At 47.4% G+C, this 27636-nt stretch overlaps 11 non-coding genes across 11 annotated transcripts; all 11 read right to left on the bottom strand.

Annotated features, from left to right (window-relative positions):
• Window positions 1-1328: 1328 nt before the first annotated feature.
• Window positions 1329-1519, bottom strand: LOC142268441 (U2 spliceosomal RNA). Its single transcript, XR_012734144.1, has one exon. It is a non-coding gene; the product is annotated as a U2 spliceosomal RNA (small nuclear RNA).
• A 1387-nt stretch (window positions 1520-2906) lies between these two features.
• On the bottom strand, window positions 2907-3097 carry LOC142268440 (U2 spliceosomal RNA). Its single transcript, XR_012734143.1, has one exon. It is a non-coding gene; the product is annotated as a U2 spliceosomal RNA (small nuclear RNA).
• Window positions 3098-4484: 1387 nt separating this feature from the next.
• Window positions 4485-4675, bottom strand: LOC142268439 (U2 spliceosomal RNA). The gene has a single exon (XR_012734142.1). It is a non-coding gene; the product is annotated as a U2 spliceosomal RNA (small nuclear RNA).
• Window positions 4676-6062: 1387 nt separating this feature from the next.
• Window positions 6063-6253, bottom strand: LOC142268438 (U2 spliceosomal RNA). Its single transcript, XR_012734141.1, has one exon. It is a non-coding gene; the product is annotated as a U2 spliceosomal RNA (small nuclear RNA).
• Window positions 6254-7640: 1387 nt separating this feature from the next.
• Window positions 7641-7836, bottom strand: LOC142268391 (U2 spliceosomal RNA). The gene has a single exon (XR_012734106.1). It is a non-coding gene; the product is annotated as a U2 spliceosomal RNA (small nuclear RNA).
• Window positions 7837-10021: 2185 nt separating this feature from the next.
• LOC142268436 (U2 spliceosomal RNA) lies at window positions 10022-10212 on the bottom strand. The gene has a single exon (XR_012734139.1). It is a non-coding gene; the product is annotated as a U2 spliceosomal RNA (small nuclear RNA).
• Window positions 10213-11599: 1387 nt separating this feature from the next.
• On the bottom strand, window positions 11600-11790 carry LOC142268435 (U2 spliceosomal RNA). The gene has a single exon (XR_012734138.1). It is a non-coding gene; the product is annotated as a U2 spliceosomal RNA (small nuclear RNA).
• Window positions 11791-13177: 1387 nt separating this feature from the next.
• Window positions 13178-13368, bottom strand: LOC142268434 (U2 spliceosomal RNA). The gene has a single exon (XR_012734137.1). It is a non-coding gene; the product is annotated as a U2 spliceosomal RNA (small nuclear RNA).
• Window positions 13369-14755: 1387 nt separating this feature from the next.
• On the bottom strand, window positions 14756-14946 carry LOC142268432 (U2 spliceosomal RNA). Its single transcript, XR_012734136.1, has one exon. It is a non-coding gene; the product is annotated as a U2 spliceosomal RNA (small nuclear RNA).
• A 9722-nt stretch (window positions 14947-24668) lies between these two features.
• Window positions 24669-24859, bottom strand: LOC142268431 (U2 spliceosomal RNA). Its single transcript, XR_012734135.1, has one exon. It is a non-coding gene; the product is annotated as a U2 spliceosomal RNA (small nuclear RNA).
• A 1387-nt stretch (window positions 24860-26246) lies between these two features.
• LOC142268430 (U2 spliceosomal RNA) lies at window positions 26247-26437 on the bottom strand. The gene has a single exon (XR_012734134.1). It is a non-coding gene; the product is annotated as a U2 spliceosomal RNA (small nuclear RNA).
• Between the last annotated feature and the right edge of the window lie 1199 nt (window positions 26438-27636).

Below are 27636 nucleotides of genomic sequence, written 5' to 3'. Positions count from 1 at the left end.
AGAGAGAGCGAGAGGGAGACAAACCCACGCCTACACAAGACATTTTGTCACCCAAGCCAACCCTTGAAAAGGCTGCTTTGCAGAGCCAAAACAAGAAGAATGGTGCGTTTTGCAGCCGCCGCCCACTGCAATGAATCTGAATAACTCCTCCTTTAGGGCGCAAGCAACTCCCCTCCCCCTTGCAGTCTTTCCAATTCACGATACAAAAAGACGGACAGGACAGGTTGCCTGACTTTCCGTCACTGCCACCCTTTGCCATCCTTACCCGTAGAAAGCCCTTTCATCATCCCCAAACCCTAATCTTTTCCCTTTCCTTCCCAGCCCCCAAACCCTGCCCTCTGTACCTTTCTCACCACCCGCTTCCCTTCTCCTGTCATCCCCCTACCACCCGGGAAAAAAAGAGATTGCCCCCTCCTTCCACTAGCCCACCCTCCCACCCAAAGAACAACTTCTTCTGCGCAGCTTGTTTTCTAGGCAGCAGCGCTATTGTGATGTCATCGGGGGGCATTGTGACAAGCCGCCAGTGTTCCGTCTCTTCATGTTGTGCACAGTTCAAACGGAAAATACATCAACAGGCAGACTACAGAAAAGCTTACTATCAAAGGTTAGAGGGGGGCTTTCTCAGAGGGCTTTTTACAGTTTTTCTATTCCCAATTAGCCGTTTAAGTGTACTTATTGAAAGTAGTAATTCTTTCATAGGCCGCCCTTTCTTAGTATTTGACGTTCCTTATATTGCGGTATGAGGCTTCGCAGTAGGTTGCAAACATTCATCACCCATGACTGTCCCCAATTGAGCTCAGAAGCTCAATGTCTATCATGACCTCTCTTTTAGAATGTCCAAGAGCAAGCAAACTATTCCTCCAGGAGAGGGCGCCAACAGACTACTAAAGAGATCATCATTACTCAAAGAAAACCCCAAAAACCAATGCATGATAGGAATAAACAGGTAACTTTCTTTGGAGTGGAAGCGGAGAGATCGCACCAGATGCCAATTCTAGATGTTATCACACCTGTGGTCACTGCAGCAGCAGGTGAATCCACTTTGTCCAAAAGGGATCTATTCCATTCAATTGCAAATGATCTAGATAAGACAGAGAACTGCAGCACGGGGACATAGCCGAGTTGGTCAGGTTGAGTGGTGATGAGTTTGCTATTTGGATGAATAAAGAAAGTCAAAAGTGTGAAAGATAAAAAACAAAAGGAGGAAGTGTGAAAAGTGAATGGGCCAAATTGAGGTGCATATGAAGACGTATGCTTTCTTCCAATTCATTAAATCGGGCTAATATGAATCAGGTGAATTGAGTTCTGCTTTTGGAAACTGGGTTAAGAAGGGGTGCACCGTTCCTGGAGGTACTGCAATACCAGGTCAATGCGTGGAGTGGACAGAGCAAGCTCTTTTTCCATCTCCCTGTTCTAAAAATCCATTTAATATATGGTCCCCAGATAGGGGACGTATCAGATATTAAACTGATAAGAACAGATACTACACTTGATCTTAGCCAAAAGGCCGAGAAGCGATAACCAGAATTGGTTTGGGCCTCGAGTGGCACCCTGGCCTATGCCGGACACATCTTAGGGAGAGAGAGCGAGAGGGAGACAAACCCACGCCTACACAAGACATTTTGTCACCCAAGCCAACCCTTGAAAAGGCTGCTTTGCAGAGCCAAAACAAGAAGAATGGTGCGTTTTGCAGCCGCCGCCCACTGCAATGAATCTGAATAACTCCTCCTTTAGGGCGCAAGCAACTCCCCTCCCCCTTGCAGTCTTTCCAATTCACGATACAAAAAGACGGACAGGACAGGTTGCCTGACTTTCCGTCACTGCCACCCTTTGCCATCCTTACCCGTAGAAAGCCCTTTCATCATCCCCAAACCCTAATCTTTTCCCTTTCCTTCCCAGCCCCCAAACCCTGCCCTCTGTACCTTTCTCACCACCCGCTTCCCTTCTCCTGTCATCCCCCTACCACCCGGGAAAAAAAGAGATTGCCCCCTCCTTCCACTAGCCCACCCTCCCACCCAAAGAACAACTTCTTCTGCGCAGCTTGTTTTCTAGGCAGCAGCGCTATTGTGATGTCATCGGGGGGCATTGTGACAAGCCGCCAGTGTTCCGTCTCTTCATGTTGTGCACAGTTCAAACGGAAAATACATCAACAGGCAGACTACAGAAAAGCTTACTATCAAAGGTTAGAGGGGGGCTTTCTCAGAGGGCTTTTTACAGTTTTTCTATTCCCAATTAGCCGTTTAAGTGTACTTATTGAAAGTAGTAATTCTTTCATAGGCCGCCCTTTCTTAGTATTTGACGTTCCTTATATTGCGGTATGAGGCTTCGCAGTAGGTTGCAAACATTCATCACCCATGACTGTCCCCAATTGAGCTCAGAAGCTCAATGTCTATCATGACCTCTCTTTTAGAATGTCCAAGAGCAAGCAAACTATTCCTCCAGGAGAGGGCGCCAACAGACTACTAAAGAGATCATCATTACTCAAAGAAAACCCCAAAAACCAATGCATGATAGGAATAAACAGGTAACTTTCTTTGGAGTGGAAGCGGAGAGATCGCACCAGATGCCAATTCTAGATGTTATCACACCTGTGGTCACTGCAGCAGCAGGTGAATCCACTTTGTCCAAAAGGGATCTATTCCATTCAATTGCAAATGATCTAGATAAGACAGAGAACTGCAGCACGGGGACATAGCCGAGTTGGTCAGGTTGAGTGGTGATGAGTTTGCTATTTGGATGAATAAAGAAAGTCAAAAGTGTGAAAGATAAAAAACAAAAGGAGGAAGTGTGAAAAGTGAATGGGCCAAATTGAGGTGCATATGAAGACGTATGCTTTCTTCCAATTCATTAAATCGGGCTAATATGAATCAGGTGAATTGAGTTCTGCTTTTGGAAACTGGGTTAAGAAGGGGTGCACCGTTCCTGGAGGTACTGCAATACCAGGTCAATGCGTGGAGTGGACAGAGCAAGCTCTTTTTCCATCTCCCTGTTCTAAAAATCCATTTAATATATGGTCCCCAGATAGGGGACGTATCAGATATTAAACTGATAAGAACAGATACTACACTTGATCTTAGCCAAAAGGCCGAGAAGCGATAACCAGAATTGGTTTGGGCCTCGAGTGGCACCCTGGCCTATGCCGGACACATCTTAGGGAGAGAGAGCGAGAGGGAGACAAACCCACGCCTACACAAGACATTTTGTCACCCAAGCCAACCCTTGAAAAGGCTGCTTTGCAGAGCCAAAACAAGAAGAATGGTGCGTTTTGCAGCCGCCGCCCACTGCAATGAATCTGAATAACTCCTCCTTTAGGGCGCAAGCAACTCCCCTCCCCCTTGCAGTCTTTCCAATTCACGATACAAAAAGACGGACAGGACAGGTTGCCTGACTTTCCGTCACTGCCACCCTTTGCCATCCTTACCCGTAGAAAGCCCTTTCATCATCCCCAAACCCTAATCTTTTCCCTTTCCTTCCCAGCCCCCAAACCCTGCCCTCTGTACCTTTCTCACCACCCGCTTCCCTTCTCCTGTCATCCCCCTACCACCCGGGAAAAAAAGAGATTGCCCCCTCCTTCCACTAGCCCACCCTCCCACCCAAAGAACAACTTCTTCTGCGCAGCTTGTTTTCTAGGCAGCAGCGCTATTGTGATGTCATCGGGGGGCATTGTGACAAGCCGCCAGTGTTCCGTCTCTTCATGTTGTGCACAGTTCAAACGGAAAATACATCAACAGGCAGACTACAGAAAAGCTTACTATCAAAGGTTAGAGGGGGGCTTTCTCAGAGGGCTTTTTACAGTTTTTCTATTCCCAATTAGCCGTTTAAGTGTACTTATTGAAAGTAGTAATTCTTTCATAGGCCGCCCTTTCTTAGTATTTGACGTTCCTTATATTGCGGTATGAGGCTTCGCAGTAGGTTGCAAACATTCATCACCCATGACTGTCCCCAATTGAGCTCAGAAGCTCAATGTCTATCATGACCTCTCTTTTAGAATGTCCAAGAGCAAGCAAACTATTCCTCCAGGAGAGGGCGCCAACAGACTACTAAAGAGATCATCATTACTCAAAGAAAACCCCAAAAACCAATGCATGATAGGAATAAACAGGTAACTTTCTTTGGAGTGGAAGCGGAGAGATCGCACCAGATGCCAATTCTAGATGTTATCACACCTGTGGTCACTGCAGCAGCAGGTGAATCCACTTTGTCCAAAAGGGATCTATTCCATTCAATTGCAAATGATCTAGATAAGACAGAGAACTGCAGCACGGGGACATAGCCGAGTTGGTCAGGTTGAGTGGTGATGAGTTTGCTATTTGGATGAATAAAGAAAGTCAAAAGTGTGAAAGATAAAAAACAAAAGGAGGAAGTGTGAAAAGTGAATGGGCCAAATTGAGGTGCATATGAAGACGTATGCTTTCTTCCAATTCATTAAATCGGGCTAATATGAATCAGGTGAATTGAGTTCTGCTTTTGGAAACTGGGTTAAGAAGGGGTGCACCGTTCCTGGAGGTACTGCAATACCAGGTCAATGCGTGGAGTGGACAGAGCAAGCTCTTTTTCCATCTCCCTGTTCTAAAAATCCATTTAATATATGGTCCCCAGATAGGGGACGTATCAGATATTAAACTGATAAGAACAGATACTACACTTGATCTTAGCCAAAAGGCCGAGAAGCGATAACCAGAATTGGTTTGGGCCTCGAGTGGCACCCTGGCCTATGCCGGACACATCTTAGGGAGAGAGAGCGAGAGGGAGACAAACCCACGCCTACACAAGACATTTTGTCACCCAAGCCAACCCTTGAAAAGGCTGCTTTGCAGAGCCAAAACAAGAAGAATGGTGCGTTTTGCAGCCGCCGCCCACTGCAATGAATCTGAATAACTCCTCCTTTAGGGCGCAAGCAACTCCCCTCCCCCTTGCAGTCTTTCCAATTCACGATACAAAAAGACGGACAGGACAGGTTGCCTGACTTTCCGTCACTGCCACCCTTTGCCATCCTTACCCGTAGAAAGCCCTTTCATCATCCCCAAACCCTAATCTTTTCCCTTTCCTTCCCAGCCCCCAAACCCTGCCCTCTGTACCTTTCTCACCACCCGCTTCCCTTCTCCTGTCATCCCCCTACCACCCGGGAAAAAAAGAGATTGCCCCCTCCTTCCACTAGCCCACCCTCCCACCCAAAGAACAACTTCTTCTGCGCAGCTTGTTTTCTAGGCAGCAGCGCTATTGTGATGTCATCGGGGGGCATTGTGACAAGCCGCCAGTGTTCCGTCTCTTCATGTTGTGCACAGTTCAAACGGAAAATACATCAACAGGCAGACTACAGAAAAGCTTACTATCAAAGGTTAGAGGGGGGCTTTCTCAGAGGGCTTTTTACAGTTTTTCTATTCCCAATTAGCCGTTTAAGTGTACTTATTGAAAGTAGTAATTCTTTCATAGGCCGCCCTTTCTTAGTATTTGACGTTCCTTATATTGCGGTATGAGGCTTCGCAGTAGGTTGCAAACATTCATCACCCATGACTGTCCCCAATTGAGCTCAGAAGCTCAATGTCTATCATGACCTCTCTTTTAGAATGTCCAAGAGCAAGCAAACTATTCCTCCAGGAGAGGGCGCCAACAGACTACTAAAGAGATCATCATTACTCAAAGAAAACCCCAAAAACCAATGCATGATAGGAATAAACAGGTAACTTTCTTTGGAGTGGAAGCGGAGAGATCGCACCAGATGCCAATTCTAGATGTTATCACACCTGTGGTCACTGCAGCAGCAGGTGAATCCACTTTGTCCAAAAGGGATCTATTCCATTCAATTGCAAATGATCTAGATAAGACAGAGAACTGCAGCACGGGGACATAGCCGAGTTGGTCAGGTTGAGTGGTGATGAGTTTGCTATTTGGATGAATAAAGAAAGTCAAAAGTGTGAAAGATAAAAAACAAAAGGAGGAAGTGTGAAAAGTGAATGGGCCAAATTGAGGTGCATATGAAGATGTATGCTTTCTTCCAATTCATTAAATCGGGCTAATATGAATCAGGTGAATTGAGTTCTGCTTTTGGAAACTGGGTTAAGAAGGGGTGCACCGTTCCTGGAGGTACTGCAATACCAGGTCAATGCGTGGAGTGGACAGAGCAAGCTCTTTTTCCATCTCCCTGTTCTAAAAATCCATTTAATATATGGTCCCCAGATAGGGGACGTATCAGATATTAAACTGATAAGAACAGATACTACACTTGATCTTAGCCAAAAGGCCGAGAAGCGATAACCAGAATTGGTTTGGGCCTCGAGTGGCACCCTGGCCTATGCCGGACACATCTTAGGGAGAGAGAGCGAGAGGGAGACAAACCCACGCCTACACAAGACATTTTGTCACCCAAGCCAACCCTTGAAAAGGCTGCTTTGCAGAGCCAAAACAAGAAGAATGGTGCGTTTTGCAGCCGCCGCCCACTGCAATGAATCTGAATAACTCCTCCTTTAGGGCGCAAGCAACTCCCCTCCCCCTTGCAGTCTTTCCAATTCACGATACAAAAAGACGGACAGGACAGGTTGCCTGACTTTCCGTCACTGCCACCCTTTGCCATCCTTACCCGTAGAAAGCCCTTTCATCATCCCCAAACCCTAATCTTTTCCCTTTCCTTCCCAGCCCCCAAACCCTGCCCTCTGTACCTTTCTCACCACCCGCTTCCCTTCTCCTGTCATCCCCCTACCACCCGGGAAAAAAAGAGATTGCCCCCTCCTTCCACTAGCCCACCCTCCCACCCAAAGAACAACTTCTTCTGCGCAGCTTGTTTTCTAGGCAGCAGCGCTATTGTGATGTCATCGGGGGGCATTGTGACAAGCCGCCAGTGTTCCGTCTCTTCATGTTGTGCACAGTTCAAACGGAAAATACATCAACAGGCAGACTACAGAAAAGCTTACTATCAAAGGTTAGAGGGGGGCTTTCTCAGAGGGCTTTTTACAGTTTTTCTATTCCCAATTAGCCGTTTAAGTGTACTTATTGAAAGTAGTAATTCTTTCATAGGCCGCCCTTTCTTAGTATTTGACGTTCCTTATATTGCGGTATGAGGCTTCGCAGTAGGTTGCAAACATTCATCACCCATGACTGTCCCCAATTGAGCTCAGAAGCTCAATGTCTATCATGACCTCTCTTTTAGAATGTCCAAGAGCAAGCAAACTATTCCTCCAGGAGAGGGCGCCAACAGACTACTAAAGAGATCATCATTACTCAAAGAAAACCCCAAAAACCAATGCATGATAGGAATAAACAGGTAACTTTCTTTGGAGTGGAAGCGGAGAGATCGCACCAGATGCCAATTCTAGATGTTATCACACCTGTGGTCACTGCAGCAGCAGGTGAATCCACTTTGTCCAAAAGGGATCTATTCCATTCAATTGCAAATGATCTAGATAAGACAGAGAACTGCAGCACGGGGACATAGCCGAGTTGGTCAGGTTGAGTGGTGATGAGTTTGCTATTTGGATGAATAAAGAAAGTCAAAAGTGTGAAAGATAAAAAACAAAAGGAGGAAGTGTGAAAAGTGAATGGGCCAAATTGAGGTGCATATGAAGACGTATGCTTTCTTCCAATTCATTAAATCGGGCTAATATGAATCAGGTGAATTGAGTTCTGCTTTTGGAAACTGGGTTAAGAAGGGGTGCACCGTTCCTGGAGGTACTGCAATACCAGGTCAATGCGTGGAGTGGACAGAGCAAGCTCTTTTTCCATCTCCCTGTTCTAAAAATCCATTTAATATATGGTCCCCAGATAGGGGACGTATCAGATATTAAACTGATAAGAACAGATTTTGATTTAATGAAGCTTTCCAAAGCACCACAAAAAATGCATGACCGAAGTCACACCAAAAACAGTGCAAAGGCTAGGATTCGTGTGGACCCCACCGTGAGGAGAGGGTCCCCAAAAATCAACCCCGTCCCTCCGAGCCAGAAGGCCACAGCAAGGGTCAGGGATCTTCGGTGCTCCCCCAAGCCGAAGCCTGGTTGAGCCTTGTCGTTGCTCCCAGCGTCCACCCAGGCATCTTACCCAAGTGGAGTAGAGAGCTACTAGTTGTTGGTTTCGCAGCCGAAACTGCCCGGACCGTCAACCGGTGTTGGTTTTTCAGCCCAAGGCTAACCGGACCTCCAACCGGGTGTTGGTTTCTCAGCCGAAGCTGACCCAGACCTCCAACCGGGTGTTGGTTTCTCAGCCGAAGCTGACCCGGACCTCCAACCGGGTGTTAGTTTCTCAGCCCAAAGCTGACCAGACCTCCGACCGGGATTATAAAAATTTCCCTTCCTAGCCAGAAGGCCGGGATAGGGTAATATGCTCAAAAAGTATGAAAAGGCAAGGTACGGTGTGCTACAGAGCCCAAGGCTTGCCGGGGTCCCAAGCCAGCAAGCTCAGACTCACTCCAGGGTCGTCAGTCCTGGGGCACGTTGTACCATAGCCCCCCATCCTTACTCAGTCTAATAGCCTCGATCCTGGTAGGGCCATGTTTTCCACTAGATGAATATACTATCCACCCAGAGTACTAGCAAGCGCAACCTTCCAGTGTGCATTGTATCATTGTACTAAGGTGGCCTGGAGCTTAAACCACCTCTTCGAACAACACTACACTTGATCTTAGCCAAAAGGCCGAGAAGCGATAACCAGAATTGGTTTGGGCCTCGAGTGGCACCCTGGCCTATGCCGGACACATCTTAGGGAGAGAGAGCGAGAGGGAGACAAACCCACGCCTACACAAGACATTTTGTCACCCAAGCCAACCCTTGAAAAGGCTGCTTTGCAGAGCCAAAACAAGAAGAATGGTGCGTTTTGCAGCCGCCGCCCACTGCAATGAATCTGAATAACTCCTCCTTTAGGGCGCAAGCAACTCCCCTCCCCCTTGCAGTCTTTCCAATTCACGATACAAAAAGACGGACAGGACAGGTTGCCTGACTTTCCGTCACTGCCACCCTTTGCCATCCTTACCCGTAGAAAGCCCTTTCATCATCCCCAAACCCTAATCTTTTCCCTTTCCTTCCCAGCCCCCAAACCCTGCCCTCTGTACCTTTCTCACCACCCGCTTCCCTTCTCCTGTCATCCCCCTACCACCCGGGAAAAAAAGAGATTGCCCCCTCCTTCCACTAGCCCACCCTCCCACCCAAAGAACAACTTCTTCTGCGCAGCTTGTTTTCTAGGCAGCAGCGCTATTGTGATGTCATCGGGGGGCATTGTGACAAGCCGCCAGTGTTCCGTCTCTTCATGTTGTGCACAGTTCAAACGGAAAATACATCAACAGGCAGACTACAGAAAAGCTTACTATCAAAGGTTAGAGGGGGGCTTTCTCAGAGGGCTTTTTACAGTTTTTCTATTCCCAATTAGCCGTTTAAGTGTACTTATTGAAAGTAGTAATTCTTTCATAGGCCGCCCTTTCTTAGTATTTGACGTTCCTTATATTGCGGTATGAGGCTTCGCAGTAGGTTGCAAACATTCATCACCCATGACTGTCCCCAATTGAGCTCAGAAGCTCAATGTCTATCATGACCTCTCTTTTAGAATGTCCAAGAGCAAGCAAACTATTCCTCCAGGAGAGGGCGCCAACAGACTACTAAAGAGATCATCATTACTCAAAGAAAACCCCAAAAACCAATGCATGATAGGAATAAACAGGTAACTTTCTTTGGAGTGGAAGCGGAGAGATCGCACCAGATGCCAATTCTAGATGTTATCACACCTGTGGTCACTGCAGCAGCAGGTGAATCCACTTTGTCCAAAAGGGATCTATTCCATTCAATTGCAAATGATCTAGATAAGACAGAGAACTGCAGCACGGGGACATAGCCGAGTTGGTCAGGTTGAGTGGTGATGAGTTTGCTATTTGGATGAATAAAGAAAGTCAAAAGTGTGAAAGATAAAAAACAAAAGGAGGAAGTGTGAAAAGTGAATGGGCCAAATTGAGGTGCATATGAAGACGTATGCTTTCTTCCAATTCATTAAATCGGGCTAATATGAATCAGGTGAATTGAGTTCTGCTTTTGGAAACTGGGTTAAGAAGGGGTGCACCGTTCCTGGAGGTACTGCAATACCAGGTCAATGCGTGGAGTGGACAGAGCAAGCTCTTTTTCCATCTCCCTGTTCTAAAAATCCATTTAATATATGGTCCCCAGATAGGGGACGTATCAGATATTAAACTGATAAGAACAGATACTACACTTGATCTTAGCCAAAAGGCCGAGAAGCGATAACCAGAATTGGTTTGGGCCTCGAGTGGCACCCTGGCCTATGCCGGACACATCTTAGGGAGAGAGAGCGAGAGGGAGACAAACCCACGCCTACACAAGACATTTTGTCACCCAAGCCAACCCTTGAAAAGGCTGCTTTGCAGAGCCAAAACAAGAAGAATGGTGCGTTTTGCAGCCGCCGCCCACTGCAATGAATCTGAATAACTCCTCCTTTAGGGCGCAAGCAACTCCCCTCCCCCTTGCAGTCTTTCCAATTCACGATACAAAAAGACGGACAGGACAGGTTGCCTGACTTTCCGTCACTGCCACCCTTTGCCATCCTTACCCGTAGAAATCCCTTTCATCATCCCCAAACCCTAATCTTTTCCCTTTCCTTCCCAGCCCCCAAACCCTGCCCTCTGTACCTTTCTCACCACCCGCTTCCCTTCTCCTGTCATCCCCCTACCACCCGGGAAAAAAAGAGATTGCCCCCTCCTTCCACTAGCCCACCCTCCCACCCAAAGAACAACTTCTTCTGCGCAGCTTGTTTTCTAGGCAGCAGCGCTATTGTGATGTCATCGGGGGGCATTGTGACAAGCCGCCAGTGTTCCGTCTCTTCATGTTGTGCACAGTTCAAACGGAAAATACATCAACAGGCAGACTACAGAAAAGCTTACTATCAAAGGTTAGAGGGGGGCTTTCTCAGAGGGCTTTTTACAGTTTTTCTATTCCCAATTAGCCGTTTAAGTGTACTTATTGAAAGTAGTAATTCTTTCATAGGCCGCCCTTTCTTAGTATTTGACGTTCCTTATATTGCGGTATGAGGCTTCGCAGTAGGTTGCAAACATTCATCACCCATGACTGTCCCCAATTGAGCTCAGAAGCTCAATGTCTATCATGACCTCTCTTTTAGAATGTCCAAGAGCAAGCAAACTATTCCTCCAGGAGAGGGCGCCAACAGACTACTAAAGAGATCATCATTACTCAAAGAAAACCCCAAAAACCAATGCATGATAGGAATAAACAGGTAACTTTCTTTGGAGTGGAAGCGGAGAGATCGCACCAGATGCCAATTCTAGATGTTATCACACCTGTGGTCACTGCAGCAGCAGGTGAATCCACTTTGTCCAAAAGGGATCTATTCCATTCAATTGCAAATGATCTAGATAAGACAGAGAACTGCAGCACGGGGACATAGCCGAGTTGGTCAGGTTGAGTGGTGATGAGTTTGCTATTTGGATGAATAAAGAAAGTCAAAAGTGTGAAAGATAAAAAACAAAAGGAGGAAGTGTGAAAAGTGAATGGGCCAAATTGAGGTGCATATGAAGACGTATGCTTTCTTCCAATTCATTAAATCGGGCTAATATGAATCAGGTGAATTGAGTTCTGCTTTTGGAAACTGGGTTAAGAAGGGGTGCACCGTTCCTGGAGGTACTGCAATACCAGGTCAATGCGTGGAGTGGACAGAGCAAGCTCTTTTTCCATCTCCCTGTTCTAAAAATCCATTTAATATATGGTCCCCAGATAGGGGACGTATCAGATATTAAACTGATAAGAACAGATACTACACTTGATCTTAGCCAAAAGGCCGAGAAGCGATAACCAGAATTGGTTTGGGCCTCGAGTGGCACCCTGGCCTATGCCGGACACATCTTAGGGAGAGAGAGCGAGAGGGAGACAAACCCACGCCTACACAAGACATTTTGTCACCCAAGCCAACCCTTGAAAAGGCTGCTTTGCAGAGCCAAAACAAGAAGAATGGTGCGTTTTGCAGCCGCCGCCCACTGCAATGAATCTGAATAACTCCTCCTTTAGGGCGCAAGCAACTCCCCTCCCCCTTGCAGTCTTTCCAATTCACGATACAAAAAGACGGACAGGACAGGTTGCCTGACTTTCCGTCACTGCCACCCTTTGCCATCCTTACCCGTAGAAAGCCCTTTCATCATCCCCAAACCCTAATCTTTTCCCTTTCCTTCCCAGCCCCCAAACCCTGCCCTCTGTACCTTTCTCACCACCCGCTTCCCTTCTCCTGTCATCCCCCTACCACCCGGGAAAAAAAGAGATTGCCCCCTCCTTCCACTAGCCCACCCTCCCACCCAAAGAACAACTTCTTCTGCGCAGCTTGTTTTCTAGGCAGCAGCGCTATTGTGATGTCATCGGGGGGCATTGTGACAAGCCGCCAGTGTTCCGTCTCTTCATGTTGTGCACAGTTCAAACGGAAAATACATCAACAGGCAGACTACAGAAAAGCTTACTATCAAAGGTTAGAGGGGGGCTTTCTCAGAGGGCTTTTTACAGTTTTTCTATTCCCAATTAGCCGTTTAAGTGTACTTATTGAAAGTAGTAATTCTTTCATAGGCCGCCCTTTCTTAGTATTTGACGTTCCTTATATTGCGGTATGAGGCTTCGCAGTAGGTTGCAAACATTCATCACCCATGACTGTCCCCAATTGAGCTCAGAAGCTCAATGTCTATCATGACCTCTCTTTTAGAATGTCCAAGAGCAAGCAAACTATTCCTCCAGGAGAGGGCGCCAACAGACTACTAAAGAGATCATCATTACTCAAAGAAAACCCCAAAAACCAATGCATGATAGGAATAAACAGGTAACTTTCTTTGGAGTGGAAGCGGAGAGATCGCACCAGATGCCAATTCTAGATGTTATCACACCTGTGGTCACTGCAGCAGCAGGTGAATCCACTTTGTCCAAAAGGGATCTATTCCATTCAATTGCAAATGATCTAGATAAGACAGAGAACTGCAGCACGGGGACATAGCCGAGTTGGTCAGGTTGAGTGGTGATGAGTTTGCTATTTGGATGAATAAAGAAAGTCAAAAGTGTGAAAGATAAAAAACAAAAGGAGGAAGTGTGAAAAGTGAATGGGCCAAATTGAGGTGCATATGAAGACGTATGCTTTCTTCCAATTCATTAAATCGGGCTAATATGAATCAGGTGAATTGAGTTCTGCTTTTGGAAACTGGGTTAAGAAGGGGTGCACCGTTCCTGGAGGTACTGCAATACCAGGTCAATGCGTGGAGTGGACAGAGCAAGCTCTTTTTCCATCTCCCTGTTCTAAAAATCCATTTAATATATGGTCCCCAGATAGGGGACGTATCAGATATTAAACTGATAAGAACAGATACTACACTTGATCTTAGCCAAAAGGCCGAGAAGCGATAACCAGAATTGGTTTGGGCCTCGAGTGGCACCCTGGCCTATGCCGGACACATCTTAGGGAGAGAGAGCGAGAGGGAGACAAACCCACGCCTACACAAGACATTTTGTCACCCAAGCCAACCCTTGAAAAGGCTGCTTTGCAGAGCCAAAACAAGAAGAATGGTGCGTTTTGCAGCCGCCGCCCACTGCAATGAATCTGAATAACTCCTCCTTTAGGGCGCAAGCAACTCCCCTCCCCCTTGCAGTCTTTCCAATTCACGATACAAAAAGACGGACAGGACAGGTTGCCTGACTTTCCGTCACTGCCACCCTTTGCCATCCTTACCCGTAGAAAGCCCTTTCATCATCCCCAAACCCTAATCTTTTCCCTTTCCTTCCCAGCCCCCAAACCCTGCCCTCTGTACCTTTCTCACCACCCGCTTCCCTTCTCCTGTCATCCCCCTACCACCCGGGAAAAAAAGAGATTGCCCCCTCCTTCCACTAGCCCACCCTCCCACCCAAAGAACAACTTCTTCTGCGCAGCTTGTTTTCTAGGCAGCAGCGCTATTGTGATGTCATCGGGGGGCATTGTGACAAGCCGCCAGTGTTCCGTCTCTTCATGTTGTGCACAGTTCAAACGGAAAATACATCAACAGGCAGACTACAGAAAAGCTTACTATCAAAGGTTAGAGGGGGGCTTTCTCAGAGGGCTTTTTACAGTTTTTCTATTCCCAATTAGCCGTTTAAGTGTACTTATTGAAAGTAGTAATTCTTTCATAGGCCGCCCTTTCTTAGTATTTGACGTTCCTTATATTGCGGTATGAGGCTTCGCAGTAGGTTGCAAACATTCATCACCCATGACTGTCCCCAATTGAGCTCAGAAGCTCAATGTCTATCATGACCTCTCTTTTAGAATGTCCAAGAGCAAGCAAACTATTCCTCCAGGAGAGGGCGCCAACAGACTACTAAAGAGATCATCATTACTCAAAGAAAACCCCAAAAACCAATGCATGATAGGAATAAACAGGTAACTTTCTTTGGAGTGGAAGCGGAGAGATCGCACCAGATGCCAATTCTAGATGTTATCACACCTGTGGTCACTGCAGCAGCAGGTGAATCCACTTTGTCCAAAAGGGATCTATTCCATTCAATTGCAAATGATCTAGATAAGACAGAGAACTGCAGCACGGGGACATAGCCGAGTTGGTCAGGTTGAGTGGTGATGAGTTTGCTATTTGGATGAATAAAGAAAGTCAAAAGTGTGAAAGATAAAAAACAAAAGGAGGAAGTGTGAAAAGTGAATGGGCCAAATTGAGGTGCATATGAAGACGTATGCTTTCTTCCAATTCATTAAATCGGGCTAATATGAATCAGGTGAATTGAGTTCTGCTTTTGGAAACTGGGTTAAGAAGGGGTGCACCGTTCCTGGAGGTACTGCAATACCAGGTCAATGCGTGGAGTGGACAGAGCAAGCTCTTTTTCCATCTCCCTGTTCTAAAAATCCATTTAATATATGGTCCCCAGATAGGGGACGTATCAGATATTAAACTGATAAGAACAGATACTACACTTGATCTTAGCCAAAAGGCCGAGAAGCGATAACCAGAATTGGTTTGGGCCTCGAGTGGCACCCTGGCCTATGCCGGACACATCTTAGGGAGAGAGAGCGAGAGGGAGACAAACCCACGCCTACACAAGACATTTTGTCACCCAAGCCAACCCTTGAAAAGGCTGCTTTGCAGAGCCAAAACAAGAAGAATGGTGCGTTTTGCAGCCGCCGCCCACTGCAATGAATCTGAATAACTCCTCCTTTAGGGCGCAAGCAACTCCCCTCCCCCTTGCAGTCTTTCCAATTCACGATACAAAAAGACGGACAGGACAGGTTGCCTGACTTTCCGTCACTGCCACCCTTTGCCATCCTTACCCGTAGAAAGCCCTTTCATCATCCCCAAACCCTAATCTTTTCCCTTTCCTTCCCAGCCCCCAAACCCTGCCCTCTGTACCTTTCTCACCACCCGCTTCCCTTCTCCTGTCATCCCCCTACCACCCGGGAAAAAAAGAGATTGCCCCCTCCTTCCACTAGCCCACCCTCCCACCCAAAGAACAACTTCTTCTGCGCAGCTTGTTTTCTAGGCAGCAGCGCTATTGTGATGTCATCGGGGGGCATTGTGACAAGCCGCCAGTGTTCCGTCTCTTCATGTTGTGCACAGTTCAAACGGAAAATACATCAACAGGCAGACTACAGAAAAGCTTACTATCAAAGGTTAGAGGGGGGCTTTCTCAGAGGGCTTTTTACAGTTTTTCTATTCCCAATTAGCCGTTTAAGTGTACTTATTGAAAGTAGTAATTCTTTCATAGGCCGCCCTTTCTTAGTATTTGACGTTCCTTATATTGCGGTATGAGGCTTCGCAGTAGGTTGCAAACATTCATCACCCATGACTGTCCCCAATTGAGCTCAGAAGCTCAATGTCTATCATGACCTCTCTTTTAGAATGTCCAAGAGCAAGCAAACTATTCCTCCAGGAGAGGGCGCCAACAGACTACTAAAGAGATCATCATTACTCAAAGAAAACCCCAAAAACCAATGCATGATAGGAATAAACAGGTAACTTTCTTTGGAGTGGAAGCGGAGAGATCGCACCAGATGCCAATTCTAGATGTTATCACACCTGTGGTCACTGCAGCAGCAGGTGAATCCACTTTGTCCAAAAGGGATCTATTCCATTCAATTGCAAATGATCTAGATAAGACAGAGAACTGCAGCACGGGGACATAGCCGAGTTGGTCAGGTTGAGTGGTGATGAGTTTGCTATTTGGATGAATAAAGAAAGTCAAAAGTGTGAAAGATAAAAAACAAAAGGAGGAAGTGTGAAAAGTGAATGGGCCAAATTGAGGTGCATATGAAGACGTATGCTTTCTTCCAATTCATTAAATCGGGCTAATATTAGTGATGAGCGAGTACTAAAAAGCTCGGGTGCTCGAAGCTCGGGCCGAGCCTCCCAAGATACTCGTGTACTCGGCCCGAGCAACGAGCCCAATGTTATCCTATGGGAGACCCGAGTATTTTTGTGAAATGACCTCCCGGCAGCATGGAGAAACCCTAAAAATGTCACAAAAGTCTCAGAAGAGTGCTCAAATGACATGGCAACAGCATGGGGAAGACCCCTTGAAGCATTTATCACTCAAAAGTCACAGCTGTGAACAATTTTGTCCGCGTTTTACGCCATTTTTACGGACTCACCAGAAAACCTTCCAAAATGACCCCAAAATGATTTTTCATGGCGGAAATGTTAAGGGCACATACCCAATAGTGAGATAGATCTGGTGTATGTTACTTTTTGAGATCAATACATGAAAGATTTTACGTGAAAACATTGTGTGGCACTCCGATGTCCCTGAGAAGAGACGTACATGAAGGCCTCTTGAGTCTAATGTGCCCATTTTGAGGAAGTGAGTCTTTGTAGTATTTTCCTTTGCCAGGGCAGTCCTAAATTGTGAGGTTCACCAATGCCCCTGCATACAGACGTGCATGAGGGCCTCAAAACATTAAGTGTCCATTGTCAGGAAGTGGGTGTATTATAGTATAGCCCTTAGGCAGGGCAGCCAAAAATTGGGAGGCTCCACATTGTCCCTGGGTAGAGACGTGCATGATGGCCTTTAAACCTGAAGTGCCCATTGTAAGGAAGTGGGTCTATTTCAGTATAGCCCTTTGCCAGGGCAGCCAAAAATTGGGAGGCTCCACATTGTCCCTGGGTAGAGACGTGCATGAGGGCCTCAAAACATTAAGTGTCCATTTTAAGGAAGTGGGTGTATTTCAGTATAGCCCTTAGGCAGGGCAGCCAAAAATTGGGAGGCTCCACATTGTCCCTGGATAGAGACGTGCATGATGGCCTTTAAACCTGAAGTGCCCATTGTAAGGAAGTGGGTCTATTTCAGTATAGCCCTTTGCCAGGGCAGCCAAAAATTGGGAGGCTCCACATTGTCCCTGGGTAGAGACGTGCATGAGGGCCTCAAAACATTAAGTGTCCATTTTAAGGAAGTGGGTGTATTTCAGTATAGCCCTTAGGCAGGGCAGCCAAAAATTGGGAGGCTCCACATTGTCCCTGGGTAGAGACGTGCATGATGGCCTTTAAACCTGAAGTGCCCATTGTAAGGAAGTGGGTCTATTTCAGTATAGCCCTTTGCCAGGGCAGCCAAAAATTGGGAGGCTCCACATTGTCCCTGGGTAGAGACGTGCATGAGGGCCTCAAAACATTAAGTGTCCATTGTCAGGAAGTGGGTGTATTATAGTATAGCCCTTAGGCAGGGCAGCCAAAAATTGGGAGGCTCCACATTGTCCCTGGGTAGAGACGTGCATGATGGCCTTTAAACCTGAAGTGCCCATTGTAAGGAAGTGGGTCTATTTCAGTATAGCCCTTTGCCAGGGCAGCCAAAAATTGGGAGGCTCCACATTGTCCCTGGGTAGAGACGTGCATGAGGGCCTCAAAACATTAAGTGTCCATTTTAAGGAAGTGGGTGTATTTCAGTATAGCCCTTAGGCAGGGCAGCCAAAAATTGGGAGGCTACACGTTGTCCCTGGGTAGAGACGTGCATGAGGGCCTCAAAACATTGTTCCCATTGCAAAGGAGCGGGTCTCCTGTCGTTGTAATGTCCATTCTGCAAAGAATGGGCGAAAAAATTTACCACTGGGGGTATACCTGAAACAAAGACCTAACTATTGTAACGGTCATCATGATGGCGCATGAGGAGAAGGAGGAGCAGTCCAGCGATTATCCAAAGTCGAGAAGTGTACCCATGGGTGAGTGGAGGTACATGGCAAACTTTAAATTCCGCTCTCATTTGCTGGTGGTGTGGTGAAGTCTGGCCCAATCCAACCCTTGTTCATCTTTATCAGAGTCAGCCTGTCAGCATTTTCAGTTGACAGGCGGGTGCGTTTATCTGTAATGATTCCACCTGCGGCACTAAAAACACGCTCTGACAAAACGCTAGCAGCAGGGCAGGCCAGGACTTCCAAGGCGTAGAGAGCCAATTCATGCCACGTGTCCAGCTTGGATACCCAATAATTGTAAGGCACAGAGGAATGTCGGAGTACAGTTGTTCGATCTGCAAGGTACTCCTTCAGCATCTGGGCAAACTTAGGATTTCTTGTGGCACTACCCCGCACCTCAGGGGCTGTGGTACGTGAGGGGCTGAGAAAACTGTCCCACATCTTAAAGACTGTTCCCCTACCTCTGGCGGATTGGACTTGTGCCTCTCTCGGCTGTACGCCTCGGTTGTCCACTGATTCCTGACCTATGCCGCTAGCGTTTTGTGAGGGGAATGCTTTGCCTACTTCCGTGAGTATGGCCTTCCGAAACTGCTGCATTTTGGTTGACCTCTCATCCACGGGAATAAGAGACAAAAAGTTCTCCTTGTAGCGTGGGTCTAACAGTGTTACCAACCAGTAATGATTGTCGGCCAAGATGTTCTTAACGCGAGGGTCACGAGACAGGCAGCTTACCATAAAGTCAGCCATGTGCGCCAGACTCTTAACAGCCAGGACTTCAGTAGCCTGACCAACAAGATGACTGAACATGCTGTCCTCCTCCTCCTCCTCCTCCTCCTCCTCCTCATCTACCCTGTCCTCTGGCCAGCCACGCTGAATCGAGGATATGACTGGTGTGCATGTCATATCCTCAATTTGGCCGGAGAGTTGCTCCATGTCTTCATCCTCCTCCTCGTCATAGTCCTCCACTGCACGTTGTGATGAGACGAGGCTGGGCTGTGTGTTATCACCCACACCCACTACTGTTTCTTGCTGCAACTCATCGCGCTCCGCCTGCAATGCATCATGTTTGTTTTTCAAAAGGGACCGTTTTAGAAGGCAGAGTAGCGGTATGGTGACGCTAATAATGGCGTCATCACCACTCACCATCTTGGTGGAGTCCTCAAAGTTTTGGAGGATGGTACATAGGTCTGACATCCATCTCCACTCCTCAGGTGTTATGTGTGGAGTTTGACCCATTTCCCGACGGCTTAGGTGATGCAGGTACTCAACAACTGCCCTCTTCTGCTCACATATCCTGACCAACATGTGCAGAGTTGAATTCCAACGCGTGGGGACATCACACACCAGTCTGTGAGCCGGAAGATGCAAACGGCGCTGAAAGCCGGCAAGGCCGGCTGAAGCAGTAGGTGACTTTCGAAAATGTGCAGACAGGCGGCGAACTTTTACCAGCAGATCAGACAGCTCTGGGTATGACTTTATAAACCGCTGAACCACGAGGTTGAGCACATGGGCCACGCATGGAACATGTGTCAGCTGGCCTCGCCTCAAAGCCGCCACCAGGTTCCGGCCATTGTCACAAACGACCTTTCCTGGCTTTAGGTTCAGAGGTGTGAGCCAGTGATCTGCCTGCTGTTTCAGAGCTGTCCACAGCTCTTCTGCATTGTGGGGTTTGTCACCTATGCAGATTAGCTTCAGCACAGCCTGTTGCCGCTTCGCCGAGGCAGTGCTGCAGTGCTTCCAGCTTGTGACTGGTGTGGAGGGCACAGTGGATGAGGATGCGCAGGAGGAGGAGGAGGCTGAAGAGCATGACATTCCGGAGCTGTAGAGTGTGGGTGAAACACTGACTGAGGTAGGGCCTGCAAACCTTGGTGTGGGAAGGACGTGTTCCGTCCCTCGCTCAGACTGGGTCCCAGCTTCCACAATATTAACCCAGTGTGCCGTCAACGAGATGTAGCGGCCTTGCCCACAAGCACTTGTCCACGTGTCTGTGGTTAGGTGGACTTTGGGTGAAACAGCGTTGTTCAGGGCACGTGTGATGTTTTGTGACACGTGGTTATGCAACGCGGGGACGGCACACCGGGAGAAATAGTGGCGGCTGGGGACCGAGTAACGTGGGACAGCTGCCGCCATCAGGTCACGGAATGCTTCTGTCTCCACCAGCCTAAAAGGCAACATTTCCAGCGCAAGCAGTCGCGAAATGTTAGCATTTAGAACTGTGGCATGTGGGGTGTTGGCAGTGTATTTGCGCCTGCGTTCAAAGGTTTGCTGAATGGATAACTGAACGCTGCGCTGGGACAAGGACGTGCTTGATGATGGTGTTCTTTCTGCGTAGGCAACTGCAGGTGCAGGAGTGGAGGAGGCTTGTTCGCAGGCAGCATGGACAGAGGATTGGCTCGCATGCACAACCAGCGAAGACGTAGCAGTGACATCAGCAAGCACTGCTCCTCGACTCTGTTGTACTTCCCACAAAGTCGGGTGCTTGGCTGACATGTGCCTGATCATGCTGGTGGTGGTCAGGCTGCTAGTTTTGGTACCCCTGCTGATGCTGGCACGGCAGGTGTTGCAAATGGCCTTTTTTGAATCATCTGGATCCAACTTAAAAAACTGCCAGACTCGTGAAGACCTAACATTTGTACAGGCACCTTGTGTCGTCGTGTTGTTACGGGGAACGGTTGCCTGACTTCTGCCTGGGACCACCACCCTGCTTCTTACTGCCTGTTGTGATGCTACGCCTCCCTCCCCCTGTGCACTGCTGTCCTCGCTCTGCATATCCTCCTGCCAGGTTGGGTCAGTTACTGGATCATCCACCACGTCGTCTTCCTCTTCCGCACCCTGCTCCTCCTCCTGACTTGCTGACAATTGTGTCTCATCATCGTCCACCACTTGTTGAGACACGTTGCCAACTTCGTGAGAACGTGGCTGCTCAAATATTTGGCTATCTGTACAGACGATCTCCTCATGACCCACTTCAATATGAGCTGGCGAGAGGCCAGAATGTGTGAATGGAAACGTGAACAGCTCTTCCGAGTGTCCAAGTGTGGGATCATTAATGTCCGAGGAGGACGTGTACTCAGCCTGGTGGTAGGAAGGAGGATCAGGTTCAGAAATGTGCGGTGCAGTATCACGGCTACTGACACTTGACCGTGTGGAAGACAGAGTGTTTGTGGTGGTGCCAATCTGACTGGAAGCATTATCCGCTATCCAACTAACAACCTGTTGACACTGGTCTTGGTTCAAGAGCGGTGTACTGCTGCGGTCCCCAAGAATTTGGGACAGGACGTGCGAGCGACTAGATGTGGCCCTTTGTTGTGGCGAAATTAGAGCTTGCCCACGACCTCGGCCTCTGCCTGCACCACCATCACGTCCACTTCCTTGTTCCTTGCCAATGCCCTTGCGCATTTTGCAATGCTGTGCACTGCTGACGTGTATATTCACTACTTGTGCGTTATATCAAAGTTTCTGGAAATTGCACACCAGTGCACCTGTACGCTGCCACCAACAGGCACACACGTGCGGTTTTAAAAACCAAGCACGGACGCAATAATAACCTAACACAGGTTTTAGGAGCAAAAATTAAGAACTCTGACACTATCAGCCACTGCTGACTGACGTGTATTATACACTACACTTGTGCGTTATATAATAGTTTGGTAAACGCACACCAGTGCACCTGTACGCTGCCACCAACAGGCACACACGTGCGGTTTTAAAAACCAAGCACGGACGCAATAATAACCTAACACAGGTTTTAGGAGCAAAAATTAAGAACTCTGACACTATCAGCCACTGCTGACTGACGTGTATTATACACTACACTTGTGCGTTATATAATAGTTTGGTAAACGCACACCAGTGCACCTGTACGCTGCCACCAACAGGCACACACGTGCGGTTTTAAAAACCAAGCACGGACGCAATAATAACCTAACACAGGTTTTAGGAGCAAAAATTAAGAACTCTGACACTATCAGCCACTGCTGACTGACGTGTATTATACACTACACTTGTGCGTTATATAATAGTTTGGTAAACGCACACCAGTGCACCTGTACGCTGCCACCAACAGGCACACACGTGCGGTTTTAAAAACCAAGCACGGACGCAATAATAACCTAACACAGGTTTTAGGAGCAAAAATTAAGAACTCTGACACTATCAGCCACTGCTGACTGACGTGTATTATACACTACACTTGTGCGTTATATAATAGTTTGGTAAACGCACACCAGTGCACCTGTACGCTGCCACCAACAGGCACACACGTGCGGTTTTAAAAACCAAGCACGGACGCAATAATAACCTAACACAGGTTTTAGGAGCAAAAATTAAGAACTCTGACACTATCAGCCACTGCTGACTGACGTGTATTATACACTACACTTGTGCGTTATATAATAGTTTGGTAAACGCACACCAGTGCACCTGTACGCTGCCACCAACAGGCACACACGTGCGGTTTTAAAAACCAAGCACGGACGCAATAATAACCTAACACAGGTTTTAGGAGCAAAAATTAAGAACTCTGACACTATCAGCCACTGCTGACTGACGTGTATTATACACTACACTTGTGCGTTATATAATAGTTTGGTAAACGCACACCAGTGCACCTGTACGCTGCCACCAACAGGCACACACGTGCGGTTTTAAAAACCAAGCACGGACGCAATAATAACCTAACACAGGTTTTAGGAGCAAAAATTAAGAACTCTGACACTATCAGCCACTGCTGACTGACGTGTATTATACACTACACTTGTGCGTTATATAATAGTTTGGTAAACGCACACCAGTGCACCTGTACGCTGCCACCAACAGGCACACACGTGCGGTTTTAAAAACCAAGCACGGACGCAATAATAACCTAACACAGGTTTTAGGAGCAAAAATTAAGAACTCTGACACTATCAGCCACTGCTGACTGACGTGTATTATACACTACACTTGTGCGTTATATAATAGTTTGGTAAACGCACACCAGTGCACCTGTACGCTGCCACCAACAGGCACACACGTGCGGTTTTAAAAACCAAGCACGGACGCAATAATAACCTAACACAGGTTTTAGCAGCAAAAATTAAGAACTCTGACACTATCAGCCACTGCTGACTGACGTGTATTATACACTACACTTGTGCGTTATATAATAGTTTGGTAAACGCACACCAGTGCACCTGTACGCTGCCACCAACAGGCACACACGTGCGGTTTTAAAAACCAAGCACGGACGCAATAATAACCTAACACAGGTTTTAGGAGCAAAAATTAAGAACTCTGACACTATCAGCCACTGCTGACTGACGTGTATTATACACTACACTTGTGCGTTATATAATAGTTTGGTAAACGCACACCAGTGCACCTGTACGCTGCCACCAACAGGCACACACGTGCGGTTTTAAAAACCAAGCACGGACGCAATAATAACCTAACACAGGTTTTAGCAGCAAAAATTAAGAACTCTGACACTATCAGCCACTGCTGACTGACGTGTATTATACACTACACTTGTGCGTTATATAATAGTTTGGTAAACGCACACCAGTGCACCTGTACGCTGCCACCAACAGGCACACACGTGCGGTTTTAAAAACCAAGCACGGACGCAATAATAACCTAACACAGGTTTTAGGAGCAAAAATTAAGAACTCTGACACTATCAGCCACTGCTGACTGACGTGTATTATACACTACACTTGTGCGTTATATAATAGTTTGGTAAACGCACACCAGTGCACCTGTACGCTGCCACCAACAGGCACACACGTGCGGTTTTAAAAACCAAGCACGGACGCAATAATAACCTACTAACAGGTTTTTTTGGGGAGCGACAATTACAGTACAGACAAGTCAGACACTATCTGGACTGTTTTACACTGTGTACACCAGCCCCAGATATGAAGGCTGGTATACGGTCACCACTACCCTGCCTGCCTGCCTGCCTGTATACTGCTACAATAGTCCTGACAAGGACTCTTTTGGTCACTAGCCTGTATTCAGACCTGGCTATACCCTGCCTGTATATAGCAACAATAGTCCTGAGAAGGACTCTGCTACTGTACTCCGACCTGGCTATACCCTGCCTGCCTGTATACAACTAGAATAGTCCTGAGAAGGACTTTTGGTCACACTGTTTGCAGCCCTGCAACTGAAAAAGCTATAAAGGGCCGCAAAGCTTTCCCTGAATCAGCGACACTCTCCCTACACTCACTGTCAGAATAGCTGTGAGCAGAGCACAGCGCGCCGGCCGATATAAAGGCTCGGTGACGCTGTGCAGGCCGGCCAATCACTGCAATTCCACAACTAACAGGGCTGTGGCATTGCAGTGGTCTGCCAGCCAATCCCTGCATGAGGGCTGGCTCTCAAAAGAGCGCCAACATGCAGAAATGAAGACCACGAGTAAAGCACGAGTATCGCGAGATTACTCGGTCCCCGCCGAGCAGCCCGAGTACAGTGATACTCGTGCGAGTACCGAGTAGTGACAAGCATGCTCGCTCATCACTAGCTAATATGAATCAGGTGAATTGAGTTCTGCTTTTGGAAACTGGGTTAAGAAGGGGTGCACCGTTCCTGGAGGTACTGCAATACCAGGTCAATGCGTGGAGTGGACAGAGCAAGCTCTTTTTCCATCTCCCTGTTCTAAAAATCCATTTAATATATGGTCCCCAGATAGGGGACGTATCAGATATTAAACTGATAAGAACAGATACTACACTTGATCTTAGCCAAAAGGCCGAGAAGCGATAACCAGAATTGGTTTGGGCCTCGAGTGGCACCCTGGCCTATGCCGGACACATCTTAGGGAGAGAGAGCGAGAGGGAGACAAACCCACGCCTACACAAGACATTTTGTCACCCAAGCCAACCCTTGAAAAGGCTGCTTTGCAGAGCCAAAACAAGAAGAATGGTGCGTTTTGCAGCCGCCGCCCACTGCAATGAATCTGAATAACTCCTCCTTTAGGGCGCAAGCAACTCCCCTCCCCCTTGCAGTCTTTCCAATTCACGATACAAAAAGACGGACAGGACAGGTTGCCTGACTTTCCGTCACTGCCACCCTTTGCCATCCTTACCCGTAGAAAGCCCTTTCATCATCCCCAAACCCTAATCTTTTCCCTTTCCTTCCCAGCCCCCAAACCCTGCCCTCTGTACCTTTCTCACCACCCGCTTCCCTTCTCCTGTCATCCCCCTACCACCCGGGAAAAAAAGAGATTGCCCCCTCCTTCCACTAGCCCACCCTCCCACCCAAAGAACAACTTCTTCTGCGCAGCTTGTTTTCTAGGCAGCAGCGCTATTGTGATGTCATCGGGGGGCATTGTGACAAGCCGCCAGTGTTCCGTCTCTTCATGTTGTGCACAGTTCAAACGGAAAATACATCAACAGGCAGACTACAGAAAAGCTTACTATCAAAGGTTAGAGGGGGGCTTTCTCAGAGGGCTTTTTACAGTTTTTCTATTCCCAATTAGCCGTTTAAGTGTACTTATTGAAAGTAGTAATTCTTTCATAGGCCGCCCTTTCTTAGTATTTGACGTTCCTTATATTGCGGTATGAGGCTTCGCAGTAGGTTGCAAACATTCATCACCCATGACTGTCCCCAATTGAGCTCAGAAGCTCAATGTCTATCATGACCTCTCTTTTAGAATGTCCAAGAGCAAGCAAACTATTCCTCCAGGAGAGGGCGCCAACAGACTACTAAAGAGATCATCATTACTCAAAGAAAACCCCAAAAACCAATGCATGATAGGAATAAACAGGTAACTTTCTTTGGAGTGGAAGCGGAGAGATCGCACCAGATGCCAATTCTAGATGTTATCACACCTGTGGTCACTGCAGCAGCAGGTGAATCCACTTTGTCCAAAAGGGATCTATTCCATTCAATTGCAAATGATCTAGATAAGACAGAGAACTGCAGCACGGGGACATAGCCGAGTTGGTCAGGTTGAGTGGTGATGAGTTTGCTATTTGGATGAATAAAGAAAGTCAAAAGTGTGAAAGATAAAAAACAAAAGGAGGAAGTGTGAAAAGTGAATGGGCCAAATTGAGGTGCATATGAAGACGTATGCTTTCTTCCAATTCATTAAATCGGGCTAATATGAATCAGGTGAATTGAGTTCTGCTTTTGGAAACTGGGTTAAGAAGGGGTGCACCGTTCCTGGAGGTACTGCAATACCAGGTCAATGCGTGGAGTGGACAGAGCAAGCTCTTTTTCCATCTCCCTGTTCTAAAAATCCATTTAATATATGGTCCCCAGATAGGGGACGTATCAGATATTAAACTGATAAGAACAGATACTACACTTGATCTTAGCCAAAAGGCCGAGAAGCGATAACCAGAATTGGTTTGGGCCTCGAGTGGCACCCTGGCCTATGCCGGACACATCTTAGGGAGAGAGAGCGAGAGGGAGACAAACCCACGCCTACACAAGACATTTTGTCACCCAAGCCAACCCTTGAAAAGGCTGCTTTGCAGAGCCAAAACAAGAAGAATGGTGCGTTTTGCAGCCGCCGCCCACTGCAATGAATCTGAATAACTCCTCCTTTAGGGCGCAAGCAACTCCCCTCCCCCTTGCAGTCTTTCCAATTCACGATACAAAAAGACGGACAGGACAGGTTGCCTGACTTTCCGTCACTGCCACCCTTTGCCATCCTTACCCGTAGAAAGCCCTTTCATCATCCCCAAACCCTAATCTTTTCCCTTTCCTTCCCAGCCCCCAAACCCTGCCCTCTGTACCTTTCTCACCACCCGCTTCCCTTCTCCTGTCATCCCCCTACCACCCGGGAAAAAAAGAGATTGCCCCCTCCTTCCACTAGCCCACCCTCCCACCCAAAGAACAACTTCTTCTGCGCAGCTTGTTTTCTAGGCAGCAGCGCTATTGTGATGTCATCGGGGGGCATTGTGACAAGCCGCCAGTGTTCCGTCTCTTCATGTTGTGCACAGTTCAAACGGAAAATACATCAACAGGCAGACTACAGAAAAGCTTACTATCAAAGGTTAGAGGGGGGCTTTCTCAGAGGGCTTTTTACAGTTTTTCTATTCCCAATTAGCCGTTTAAGTGTACTTATTGAAAGTAGTAATTCTTTCATAGGCCGCCCTTTCTTAGTATTTGACGTTCCTTATATTGCGGTATGAGGCTTCGCAGTAGGTTGCAAACATTCATCACCCATGACTGTCCCCAATTGAGCTCAGAAGCTCAATGTCTATCATGACCTCTCTTTTAGAATGTCCAAGAGCAAGCAAACTATTCCTCCAGGAGAGGGCGCCAACAGACTACTAAAGAGATCATCATTACTCAAAGAAAACCCCAAAAACCAATGCATGATAGGAATAAACAGGTAACTTTCTTTGGAGTGGAAGCGGAGAGATCGCACCAGATGCCAATTCTAGATGTTATCACACCTGTGGTCACTGCAGCAGCAGGTGAATCCACTTTGTCCAAAAGGGATCTATTCCATTCAATTGCAAATGATCTAGATAAGACAGAGAACTGCAGCACGGGGACATAGCCGAGTTGGTCAGGTTGAGTGGT

This window comes from Anomaloglossus baeobatrachus, unplaced genomic scaffold (assembly GCF_048569485.1).
Source record: "Anomaloglossus baeobatrachus isolate aAnoBae1 unplaced genomic scaffold, aAnoBae1.hap1 Scaffold_3016, whole genome shotgun sequence".
NCBI lineage: Eukaryota > Metazoa > Chordata > Amphibia > Anura > Aromobatidae > Anomaloglossus > Anomaloglossus baeobatrachus.
Note: the sequence above shows the minus strand (reverse complement) of the source record. Positions and strands in the feature narration are given on the sequence as shown.